The 12,839-nt window shown below is 37.8% G+C and overlaps 1 protein-coding gene and 1 pseudogene across 11 annotated transcripts in view; both read right to left on the bottom strand.

The window, feature by feature from the left end:
* The window catches only part of RBMS3 (RNA binding motif single stranded interacting protein 3), a 715,251-nt gene that overhangs the window by 566,350 nt on the left and 136,062 nt on the right, over positions 1-12,839 (bottom strand). The gene's annotated exons all lie outside the window — the stretch shown is intronic.
* Positions 5,314-5,736, bottom strand: LOC113610223 (60S acidic ribosomal protein P1 pseudogene; annotated as a pseudogene).

The following is a 12,839-nucleotide window of genomic DNA, read 5'->3' as shown; positions in this document are numbered from 1 at the left end:
AGCTAGAATATCCTGGGAAGACAGAATAACAATTTCTTGGTGGTTTTGTCTCAGCTTCTAGGACTAGAGGGCACCCTGAGAGGGTGCGAGGGCAGAATGTGCAGACAGATTTAGTGAATCTCCATGATCTAATGATGTAACAGTACAGGAAATATAGAATCCCTTGAAGAATGATGGACTCAAAGAAAACCTGCCTCTCATTAGCCAACAGAGAACTCCTTGAAAAGAAAATATTTTTATGTCATCACCCCTTGATGTACAAACACTCGAGACCCACTTAAACTCTTTAAGGGCAGACCATTAACTCCATGAATCTGATCACATCTTGAGCAGAATCAAAACAGAGACAACCAAATGTAAGAAGCTAAACTATGACAACATCTATCGCCAAAGCAAAAAGTATAGTACTAACTATAGTAATAACTATTGCAGTAGTGATAAAAGCTGCCTCCTTGAAATCATAATATCTGTAATTTTATAAGGATTCTGTAATTCAGTAAATGGGTCTAATGAACAGTGTGTGGAGTTAAACATTTTAATAAGCCAGCTTTACATATTAAGTTACGTATGTAACATAAAACACATATGTATCACAGCACCCCTTCTGCTTATAACCAACATCATACAGAACCCAACACTATGGCAGATAATGGGTAATCAACTTGTTCAAGTTTATAAGACATGGACAGGAAAGCAGCCTAGAATTACACTTCCTTATAGTTTTGCAAATAAACTATTTCTTTCCTATACGTAGAATTCCTGAAGTTGCTAGCTTTAAAATTTCTGTCCAGAATTTTGACTTGAAGAAGGGGTCTATTTAGAGAAAATTTATATTATACCAAAGAAAGACCAAAGAGTTCTAATTCTCAGATAACCAATACAAATTTAATCTGTGCTACATATGTAAAATAGAATATATGAGAATTCATTGTGTAAGTGCAACAATAATATATAAAAGTAAATATTATTATGAGAAGATATTTTAAAATATAACCAGTGACAATTACTCTTTAAGTGTTAAAGAGACAAAAATAGAGAAACAGTTCAGGCAGGTAAAGTTAGCATAGAGTTCTGAGCACATATAATTGCAGGATAGAAAGTAAATAAAAGATAGGAAAATTGATATACACCAAAATGTGGTCAATATTTACATCTATTAAAGGATAAGAGAAACAGTACCAATGATAATTCTTATGAGAACATCTATTTCTTTTATTGTAAGTTACATTTCTCATAATAAATTAAAAAAAAACATATTTTACTATTCAGGTTATTGTTTTAAGTATGGGAATGAATTGAACTGTGAAATGGTCAACTTTTATAACCAGAGTTCTCAAAGACAATAAATGCAATTAATTTGATTGCTTTTTCTAGTGGTTTACAGAAATCAGAGAAAATTACTTTCATAAAAATAGAGATAAAATAAAATGAGAGAAGGTACTTAACCACATGGAATTTTCTCTACCACTGTGGTGACTTTTACTCAAATGAGTTATGGCCATATTTAAGACATTTCTTGGCAAAGGAATATTTTTTAACCAGTAGAATCCAGCATCCTCTGGTGTTGGTTTCTGATTTCAACAGAGGAAAGTAAAGATGCAGACTACACCACAGTGACAGAACTCCTTCTTAATGCCTAAAGTCCTCCAGTTTAGGCAAACAGAAGAATGACACACTAATACACCCACCACTAGCTGAGAAGCACTGTTTGGAGTACAGTCTGCTTTCCATGTCCAAGGCTGCCGAACTCTCAGACACGGAGGCCGACTGTACCACCCCATTTCCATTTCATACAAGGGATTTGAGCATCTGTGGATTCTAGTATCTGAGGGAGGCCCTGGAACCAATCCTGGCAGGTAACAAGGGACAACTGTACTACATTATTCTACATTGTTGACTGTCTACTCACCTCAGAGCTGGCTGTGCTATGTGCAAAGACAGGTTTCCTTTTATTTACTTAGATTCCACTAGTCATTAATTTCAATCAGTACTAAGGTGTCTCGCAAGGCCAGTTAGTGTCATATGTTAGCAGTTTGAGAATGACAGACAGACACACCTCTAATCTTGGCCACCAGTTCCTATTGAGGACACACTCTACCATCTTGTGTGAGCACAGAGATAACGACAAAAAGATGCATGTTTTGCATTTGCTTCCTCATGATGAGAAGACTGAAAATGGGGTGACCCGATGTGATCTATCTACTTTGAGCTACTTATCATACCCTGGCTGGTCAAATAAAGATAAGACTTGTTTATGCATGGAAGAAAATGAAAATTAGGTCTGTAGCTGACACATTACTTCTAGTGACCAAGCAATATCCTCATGTCTTATCCCTACCTAATCTTACAGATTCTTTTTCATAAAAGACACAGAGGGATTGGGAAAATTCAGAAAAATGATCACTGACATTTCAAATTTGTTCATTATATAAACTTCAATTTCAGTGAGTGGTCTTCCTGTGGGCTAGAATACATCTTATATATTCTGTTATAAAATGACTCCATTATTATTTAGCATTTAATATTTAATTATATAACATTTGTTTTAACGGAGTAATGATAGGTGGTAGATAATCTCTCTCCATTCAAGATCATTTGTGTACTTCTGACAATACTTTACTAAATAAACTAGTTATAATTCCCGAAATCCTCTACATGGAATAATGTTACAGGTCGAGATCTTCTTAACTTTGGTTTATATTCTGCAGTTTTGATTCGAACCACTTATCTATGATTTGAACCAGTATTAAAGTTCTGGTTAAATATATTTCTCAAATACTATGTTATGCAGAGAGTGGAACTATTTTTAAACTGCATTGGGATATAGAGTATTAGGGAATAGTAATGTGTTCCACTAATATATAAACCACTAAGACATTCTGTAATTATAAGAATTAGAGGATGAGGATATTATAGAGTAGAGCTAGATGACAGAACGTAAAAAGGGTGAACGCACAAAAGCTGAAAGTGATGGATGCTGCTAGTCCCTTCCTGCTGCTATAACAAATTACCATAGGCTGGGTGGCTTATAAACAACAGAATTTTATATTTCTCACAGTTTCGAAGGCTGGAGGTTCAAGATCTGAGGCCAGCATGGTTGGGTGAGGACCCTCTCCCAGGTCCCAGATTATCCTGTCTCCTCACAGGGCAAAGGGGCAAAGGGTGTTCTGTGGGGTCTTTATAAGAGCACTAATCCCATTCACCAGGGCTCCACCCTCATGATCTAAGCATCTCCCTAAGGCTCCCCGCATCTTAACACTGTCACACTGGGCATTAGGATTTTAACATATGAATTTGGTGGGGGTAGGGGACACAAACATTCAGATCACAGCAGGTGTTTAATTCCAAAATGGTCTGCATGGTTGGTTAGGCCAGACATTAAGATTATGTACTTCATTATGAAATTAAGATCAACCCCCCAATGCAGGGAGAGATCCAGGTTCTGTAGTACCTAAAACTACAGACTGGGGGCAGGAGGATTCATTAAAAAAAGAATAAAATTTATAAAATTGGTTACAAAAATGAATATTCATTTAGAATGAAGAAATGTTGCAACAAATCAGCAATTTTAAAAAGCTGATAATTTTTTTAAAAAACATAAGCATTGGAAGTGTTGAAATAACAATGTTAACTCCCTGACACATTTCAAAAATAATTCTCCTTTGTTTTTGGTCTGCATACTCTTTCTCTCATCATATGACAGTAATTTCATAATATTTTCCGTAGAGAGAATAAAAAAGTAATTCTGTCTGTCCTCTAGTGGCTGATAGAGAGGAATAGATATTATTTTTATTTTTTTTAGGAATAGATTTTATTTTTATTTTATTTTGTTTTATTTTTTATTGGAGTATAGTTGATTTACAATGTTGTATTAGTTTCACGTGTACAGCAAAGTGAATGAGTTATACATATTTTTAATCGATAGTTTAGAAAATTTTTTTTCTTCAGCCTCACAACTCATTAATGGTAATGGCTTATAAATGGTTGGGATGACAAATTTGGGGACAAAAAATTGGGAAGACTTTTGCATAGACTTATCTTTTGGCTTCAGATCTTGCAAATAAATCTTTTTCTCCTCCTTCCCATATACTTGCAGTGTTAGGGGCCAGAGACAACACACCTAACACACTAGGATCTCGTGGCCGTGTATGACTGCCACAATGCCCAGAAGATCACACAGTGGGCAGTTTGAGATTCTTGGAAACCATTCTTACCACAGGACAGCTAGTGTTAACACAAACATGCATGTATCCAGACTAAGTTCATCTCTACCAGCGTCCCCTCAGTGGAATTCCAAAATACCACCACCACTTGGGAAAAGTGAGGATGGGGCAGCTGACATGGAAAAGGACAGGGTCTTAACCAGCTGTTATCAAAATATCTTTTGCAAATTTTCCAAGCCCATATGACCATGTGAACACACTTCTAGGCAATAGAAGAATGTGGCTTTTGTGGGGCTAAAGCTTATGTGTCCAATTTGGATGGTCATTGGACTTTTTAAGAAGAAGAATACAGAATGAAGATATAAGATTAGATATAGGACTATTGAAAAGGGTGGAGAAGAGGAGGGACCCTAGAGCTTAAATTTCATCAGCTTCTAAGCAAACCTGCTGCCATCTCTTCTCCACCAGCCTCCCCAGCCTCCCCTGTACCCCTCCCCATACCAATCAGGGATTTCCACTTTCAGATGTGAATCCTTTGTGGTCATTTGCACCCATGCTTTCCCACATGCTGTTTTTTCCGTCCACAGCCTGCTTTCAGCCTGCATCCCCTGGTGCCCTTTTCCGGATGCCTGCTGTGCTTCCGGGCATCTCCACGTGTTGCCCCAAATCACAGCAGCGACGTTTCATAACACATTATGTCTTGAATGTTCAACTTTAACTTAGCAGCCATTTTTCACAGATCAACTGTGCTTTGGTGACTTAACATCTGGATACATCTGTTTTTGATCTTCATGGCTCTGTCTCATCCGGGCAACCAAGTCCTGTTTATGCTTCCTTCGCTGTGCCTCTCACATCTGTCTTTTTCCATTCACTCCCTTGCCTCTGCTCTTGTCTGGGAGCACTTCACTTCACATATGGATCAATGTTCCTGTCTCCAAATTGTGTTTCCTGTTCCCAGGCTCCAAGTATTGATACTGTAATCTGTCCTGCACACAACCTTAAGCTTTATCTTCCTAAAACAAAACTTAATTTTCACACTTTATCCAAATGTTAAAAAAAAAAAGAAAGAAAATCATGAAATGCTAAAGAGTATCTTCCTTCAACTGATATTCAAGGGCTCTGGACCTTTTTATTTATTTATTTATTTTTTAGAGCTCAGCTTTTTATTGAACGTGTTACTAAAGAGGTTTAGTCAAAAAGACCAAAGCCCATGCCACCATCAGACTCTTCAGATTCTTGTTTCTTTGCTTCTACTTTCTTATTCTCAGCTGGGGCACCAGTGGCAGAGGGGGCAGGACCTCCTGCTGGGCAGGTCCACCAGCTCCCACATTGCAGATGAGGATCCTGATGTTGACACTGGCCAAAGCCTTTGCAAACAAGCTTGGCCAGAAAGGTTCAACATTTATACTGGCTGCTTTAATGGGGGCATTGATTTTATCCTCAGTGCCCATCACCTCATCATGGTGGAGGATGAGGGCTGAGTAGATGCAGGCGAGCTCCAAGACGGAGGCCATGGTGTAGGCGAGGGCTAGGTGGGGGCTGCTGGACTCAGTGCTAGTCGCGGGATGAAGCGAGGGCCTCACCCCAAGGACCAAGCACCTTAGCGGCAGCTGAGGAAAGCTGGACCATCTTCACACAGTCTCCGTGATCATTAGCATATAAAAAAAATCTTATTTCCAAATGTTCATAAATTTTCCTCTCTTCTGTCTGCAAGTGATTCTCATTTTTTTTTCAAATTTAGAATAATGCAATGCCTTTGCTAAAAAAAGGAAATGATTGCTTTTTGATGCACATCTGAGTACCTATGACTCCATAAAGGACGTCATTTCCAGACTGCCAGTTTCTACGGTTTGCTGGTTTTCCACCAAAAAATCCAACACAACCAGGCACTTATGAGAGCTCCATTGAGTGATATCATCTCAAAGGGCAGAAGCGTATTTACATATTTCACATTTACAAAGATATGAGTCATACAGATCTTCTTTAAGCAGGGAGACTGCTCCGTGGTGATGGCTCCCATAGAAATGACCTGGGATTGTCCTGCACAGCATTCATCAGGCATGTCCTCATTTTATTCTATTAGGAGAGAAGAGAGAGCAATGCCAGGCTGATCTATGTGCTGGTGAGTCTTATGGCTGTATTTTAGCATGAACTATATTACAGGAGTTAGGCAAACGTAAGAGAATTTACTACTCACAGGGTAATGGCTCACTGCAGTGTAAGGGTGTCCCAAACACGGCCTGCTCTTGCTCTACTTGCTCCCCAGTGCTTCACTGAGAGTCTTTTTCCTGTTTTGCCTTACTTTTGAAAGCATAGATTCTCTTGCCTTACTGATCTCTTTATACCCTTATCATTTTCCCCTGAGTTATTTGGCGCAATGGCAGCAGTGCGACGCCGAGGCTGATTTAACATCATCCCCCAAGTATGCAGCCCTGAGCTCAGAGTCGAATATTTTAAGACTGAAACATGTAACACATCTGTCAGGCAATGATACAAATACGGTCCCCTGTCAGAATGAATGAATGAGGTAATCCAGAGTATGGATAAATTGCAGGGAGATGGAAGATGCTAGAAACTGCGTTTTGCCAAAAAGCATTTCTGAGTAATTAAGTTATTTGAGGGAGAATGATATTCCTTTGTTTGGGGTTCGAACTCATTTTGTTTTAACCAAGAGACCCTGGTGGTAATTCTTAAAGAATGAAAGTGAGGTGAGAAACAGATTCAGCTATACACACATAATGGAAAAAGTGTGTGGTCCTTTTTTGGGCTATCTCATGAGAAGGATATATTTTTTTCTGTAATATTTTGTAAAATTTGCTTAACCAGGTAGTTCCTCTTTACGTGATTATAGTCCCATTTTCGTATGTATTTATTACAAAAACCAGACATGAGGATAAACCCAGAAATCACTAAAAATGCATCAACATTGATAGAAATGGACCTCATCATAAAACCTGAAAAAATTCTCAACAAAGAGAAAATAATATCCCCAAGTTGGTTGTTTATACTGAAGGTATATAAGCTCCTTCCCACAGGGGAAGGGTATGAAAGGATAGATATGTCAGATACGTGATTAGAAACAAGAGGACAAGTAAGTCAGGCAGAGAAAGACAAACACCGTATGACATTGCTTACATGTGCAATCTAAAAAAATGGTACAAGTGAACTTAATTACAAAACAGAAGTAGAGTCACAGATGTAGAAAACAAACTTATGGTTACCGGGGAAAAGGCAGGGTGGATAAATTGGTAGATTGTGACTGACATATACACAGTACAATATATAAAATAGATAACTAACAAGGACCTACTGTATAGCAAAGGGAACTCTAGTCAATACTCTGTAATGACCTATATGAGAAAAGAATCTAAAAAAGAGTGGATATATGTATATGTATAACTGAATCACTTTGCTGTACACCTGAAACTAACACAACAGTGTGAATCAACTATACTCCAGTAAAAATGAATTTAAAAAAGAAAGAAATGAGAGGACAGAGTGCAGCCTGTACAGGGAAGGTTAAGTGAAAGGAAGGAGGAGACCAGGAGGACTATGTCCCTGGTTCCTCATTGATCATTCAACTGGGAAGGAAGTTCCCAACTTTACACACCATTGGCCCAGTTATTTACAACTTGGGATGTGCCATTTGAAGCAGCCATTCAGTTCTGTGAATGGTCCACGCACACTCAATTCTCTTCATCTGGAAACAGAAGTGAAAATCTCACACTGAAGATCTAAGATAACAATGACCTGGCAGTGCCATGTGAGTAGAAGTTATCACTAATCTCATTTAACCCTGCACGCATCTAGAATCCTAGTGTCCTGATACCATCTTCAATAATATCTCAATGTGACTCTTACATACAACTAGAACTATATTTACAAGTATGTGAGTTATTAGATCTTTATTAGAATAGGACTGTACATCACAGTCTAGTATCTTCTCGAGACTATACTGGATTGTTCATTATTTTTCAGCTGCAACTTCGAAGAGGAGAGAAATGATGTCAATGTTCAAACAGGCCACTTATCCTTTTTTGCGCCATCTCACCTAATCGTGGTGTTTGAAAGTTTGGCAAAGTGGAATCTACTGCCTCCAGATCAGTGCTCTTGTTCTATGTGGGATGCCCTCCTCCTGGCTCCCACTGGTAGGAGAAAACCTACATATCCTAACTCAAATTCCACCTCCTCTGAGAAACCTGTATTACAGGCAGATTTATCTCCTCCCTGCTTAAGGCTCTATCTAGGGGCACTTTTCCTCCTGCCTCTGCTGGTGATAAACATTCTGTGCAGTATTTCATCCTTTAGTAGCTATCCCTGACTTGGCACACTGGAGAGTTGAGGACAGGGCGTGGGGCCCTGACCCTCAACACTTATGTATACACAGTAAGTCCCCTACATACGAACCTTCAATTTGTGACCTTTCAAAGAGGCAAATGTGCAGCTGGTTCCAGCAAGGAACCAGAACCTGTGCCATCAACGTCAGGCGTGAGTGAAAGTGCAGCTCGCCCTCCGTCTCCTATTGCTGACGATCCTTCAGCTCTGCCATCTCCCACCTCCTCTCCCTCCTCCAGTCAGTAACTCTTCTTGCCTGTTCACTCAGTGCCAGGCCCTGTATGCCAGCTGTTGTACTATACTACTGTGCTTTTCAAGGTACTATACTGTAAGATTAAAAATGTTTTATTTTTTGTTTGTTTTTTATGTATTATTTGTGTGAACCTAAACAGCTGATTGTATTAGTTGGGTACCTAGGCTAACTTTCTTGGACTTACGAACCAATTGGACTTAATGCGCTCTCTGAACAGAACTCGTTCGTATGTAGGAGACTTACTGTACTGAGGACCAGTCTTTCAGTTGGTACTTAATCATTTGCTAGATGTTGAATTTTACCATAAAAATCTTGTCAATAGTGATTGTTCTTGGTAGATCCAGGGATAATCCAGAAACTTAAACCCCAATTATATTCTTAGTTTTATGAGATAAATGTATGCTGTGCTATATGGTTGTGAAAACATGGCATCTTGAGGAAAGGCTGTGCCTGCCTTTCTACTGATGGGGGCCTGTGTGAAGAACAGAAAAAAGGAGATATGGAAAATAGATCTCCTCCTTTCTTCTCCTTCTGCAGCTCTCTGCCAAACACCTGCTAGCCTGCTGCTTATAGATAGAGTTATAGCAGCTGGGCTAAGCCAAGAGAAGTTATGGAAATATATTTACTCATCACTGGCCAAGAATACGCTCATCTTTTCAAACATAGGATAGTCACACATGTCTGTCAAAACTGTGAGGGAAGTGAACTCCATATTCTAGATCTCACTATGTATGTATCAACTAAATTTTGCCTGTTACAAAAATACAGAGATAGAGAGAGCTCATAAGATCTTTGTAAATATCAATATATGTAAATAAAGGTCTATTCCATTATAAACTGAACTTGTGTATTCTTGAATTAAAAATTCATTTGCCTATCAACATTGAGACGTAATTTTTAAATTTTGATTTTAATAAAGATATTGAAATAATTGTTACAATGTATTTTTCCAACTAGTTTGGTAAATAACTTCTTTCTTCATATCACATCCTCTGATGGCTATGGGACATGAACATAACTTTCTTTCTGCTTCATATCAGATTTGCATGTGTGTTTAAAACAATAAAAACTCCATTCAGTGGCTATTTGTGAGTGATGATGGAAAAGATCCATTCTTTGCTGGAAAAGAAATATATTTGTCACAAATAGCCACCAACTTCAGTGGAGAAAATTATTTGCACACTGAACAGGGAAACTGCCAAAGCGAAGAACAGAGCATCTGCTGTGGACAAGGGTATAATTATCTTGCTCATCCAAACACTGTTGGGCGTAAAAGTTTTACTCTCTCTATGGCAAGATGCTCTGCTCAGACTTTTTTTTTTTTTTTCTGCTTAGACTTTTAACACAACATTATTAGCAAATAATAACTAGTTTGGTAGTCCTGTCAATAACAACAGTCCATTTTTTGGACCATTTCCTGAAAAAATGGAAAGCAGACTCTAAATCTGATGAAATTCACCATTTAGGTGCCAAAATGATCAAAAGCATCAGTCCTGTCCAATCGTAAACCTTTCATATACCTGCATACATCGCTTGACATAGAATTGTAAATTTTTCAAAAAGAGGAAACATTTTATCTTTCTGGTTCTAGATTATAATTTACTGTACATTTCTATGAACTCTTTTCTGATCCTTAATGTTTTCTTTCCCAGCTTGGTGAGGCCAACATTACTTTTATGCCACTCTACCTTTATTTAGAAAGAAACATGAGTGGACCATTCTGGTAGACCAGATGGATAAAAGAAGTTTGTTTATAATGAACAGATACCAATGATCATAGTTAGCGGTGCTTTTCTGAATCTGCTGTTGCCAATTCTAACTTTTCTCTTGGGATTTCAACTTGAGTTGGGCAAGAGACTTGAGTATGCTCATAAAACCATTGGAACAAGGGGGTTAGACTTCCTTTTCCAATTGCTTACATGTAATTGTTGTCTTTTTTAAAAAAGAAGAAAGAGGGGATAGGAATCATGAGGCCATTTCCAATCAATGCCTTTAATAGGCAGGCCTGTTGAAATAACGTCATGCCACTGTTTTTCCCCAAAACTTCCAACCTCTATCAGCAACAGCTGACAAGTTCCAGTTAATTTGAAATTGTGTGTTCTCTCCTGTGACGAGCAGACCACACACACAGTATTGGAAAACACCCAGTAATATCATGATTTCCCAAACAGAGGGCTCATCATGTTCCTTCTTCTGTGCATAAAATAATAATGTGTCCTTTTTTATTTAGAAGAGAAAACTTTCCCATCCATTTAAATTTTATTCTTTAGTAGCAGGGGGAAGAGGAAATCAAATATTGAAGTCTATAAAAAAAAAGTAGAAGTGACAATTTCCTCCAAGGTTGGTGATTCCAGACACTGGCACAAATTCATCCAACTGGGTGTCTCAAGAACATATTCCCACATGAGGATCCAAGAGGGAAAGTGTCACAGAACTGACAGATGGGCTTCCCTTGCCTAGCAGCCTAATGGAGCTTTTAGGCAATTTGCATAATAGCTGTCAGTGACAAGGTGTGTGTCAAGGACTTGAGAGTGGCCAAGAAAAGCCTCATGGAAGACATGGCTTCATGGCTGATGTGTGTGCATGCTGATAGGCAAAATTTGTTAGGAGGCTGCCAGTTTAATGGAAGCACTTTTTTTTTCCTTTCCGAGTTACTGGCTGCAGCAGTTCACTATAGGGTCAAGACCAGAATAATCTTCATCCCAAATAAAAGACACACTGAAGTCTCGTTCTTTCTTTTGGTAAATCACACCCAAAGTTGTGTTCTCACGCCTTCACTTTTTTTATTACATATGCATTGGAAATATTTTTTCTAGTCTTATGGTTGAATATTTAAATGTTGAAATATTGACAGCTGCCTGGTTTATCGAATCTCACTATCTGAAATAAAGAAACAGTGGCTAACAAATTGGAAAAACTACAAGAAGTAAATAAATTTGTAGAAACATACAAGCTGCTAAGACTGAATCAAGAAGAAACAGACAATTTGAATAGACCAATCACTAGTAGTGAAATTGAATTTGAAATTGAATCCAAGCAAACAAAGGTCCAGTACTGGATGGATTCACAAGGGAATTCTACCAAACATATAAAGAAGAGCTAATACCCACCCTTCTCAAAGTGCTTTTAAAAAATTGAAGATGACAGAACACTCCCAAATTAATTCTACAAGGCCACCATTACCATGATACCAAACCCAGACAAAGACTACAAAAAAACAAAATTACAGGCCAATATCTTTAATTTTGTATAGATGCAAATATCCTCAACAAAATATTAGCAAATCAAATCCAACAACATATAAAAAGGATCATACACCATGATCAAGTTGGAATTATTCCAGGAATGCAAGGATGGTTCAATATTCTCAAATCAATCCATGGGATACAACACATTAACAAAAGGAAGGATAAACATCACATGATCATCTCAATAGATCCAGAAAAAGCATTGGACAAAATTCAATATCCATTCATGATTTAAAAAAACTCTCATCATACTGAATATAGAGAGAACTTATCTCAGTAAAACAAAAGCCATTTATGAAAAAACCCACAGCTAATATCATACTCCATGGTGAAAAGCTGAAATTCTTTCCTCTAAATTCAGGAAAAAGACAAGGATGACCACTCTTGCCACTTTTACTTAACATAGTATTGGAAGTCCTAGCCACAGCAATCAGACAGGAAAAATAAATAAAAGGCATCCAACTTAAAAGGGAAAAAGTAAAACTGTCACTATCTATAGATGACATGATGCATTATATAGAAAACCCTAAAGTCTCCACCAAAAAAAACTATTAGAACAAATAAATGAATTTAGCAAAGTTTCAGGATAAAAGATGAAGTATACAGAAATCTTTTGCTTTTCTATACACTAATAATGAATTATCAGAAAGAGAATGTTTTCAAAATCACATCAAAAAGAATAAAATACCTGGGAATGAACTTAACTAAGGGGGTGAAAGACCTATATTCTGAAAACTATAAAACACTGATGAAGGAAATTGAAGATGATACAAAGAAATGGAGAGATGTCCCATGGTCTTGGCCTGGAAGAATTAATATTGATAAAATGTCCATGCTACC

This window comes from Aethalodelphis obliquidens, unplaced genomic scaffold (genome assembly GCF_003676395.1).
Source record: "Aethalodelphis obliquidens isolate GAN/ISIS:26980383/991018 unplaced genomic scaffold, ASM367639v1 scaffold62, whole genome shotgun sequence".
NCBI lineage: Eukaryota > Metazoa > Chordata > Mammalia > Artiodactyla > Delphinidae > Aethalodelphis > Aethalodelphis obliquidens.
This window is presented reverse-complemented; position numbering and strand designations above follow the sequence as displayed.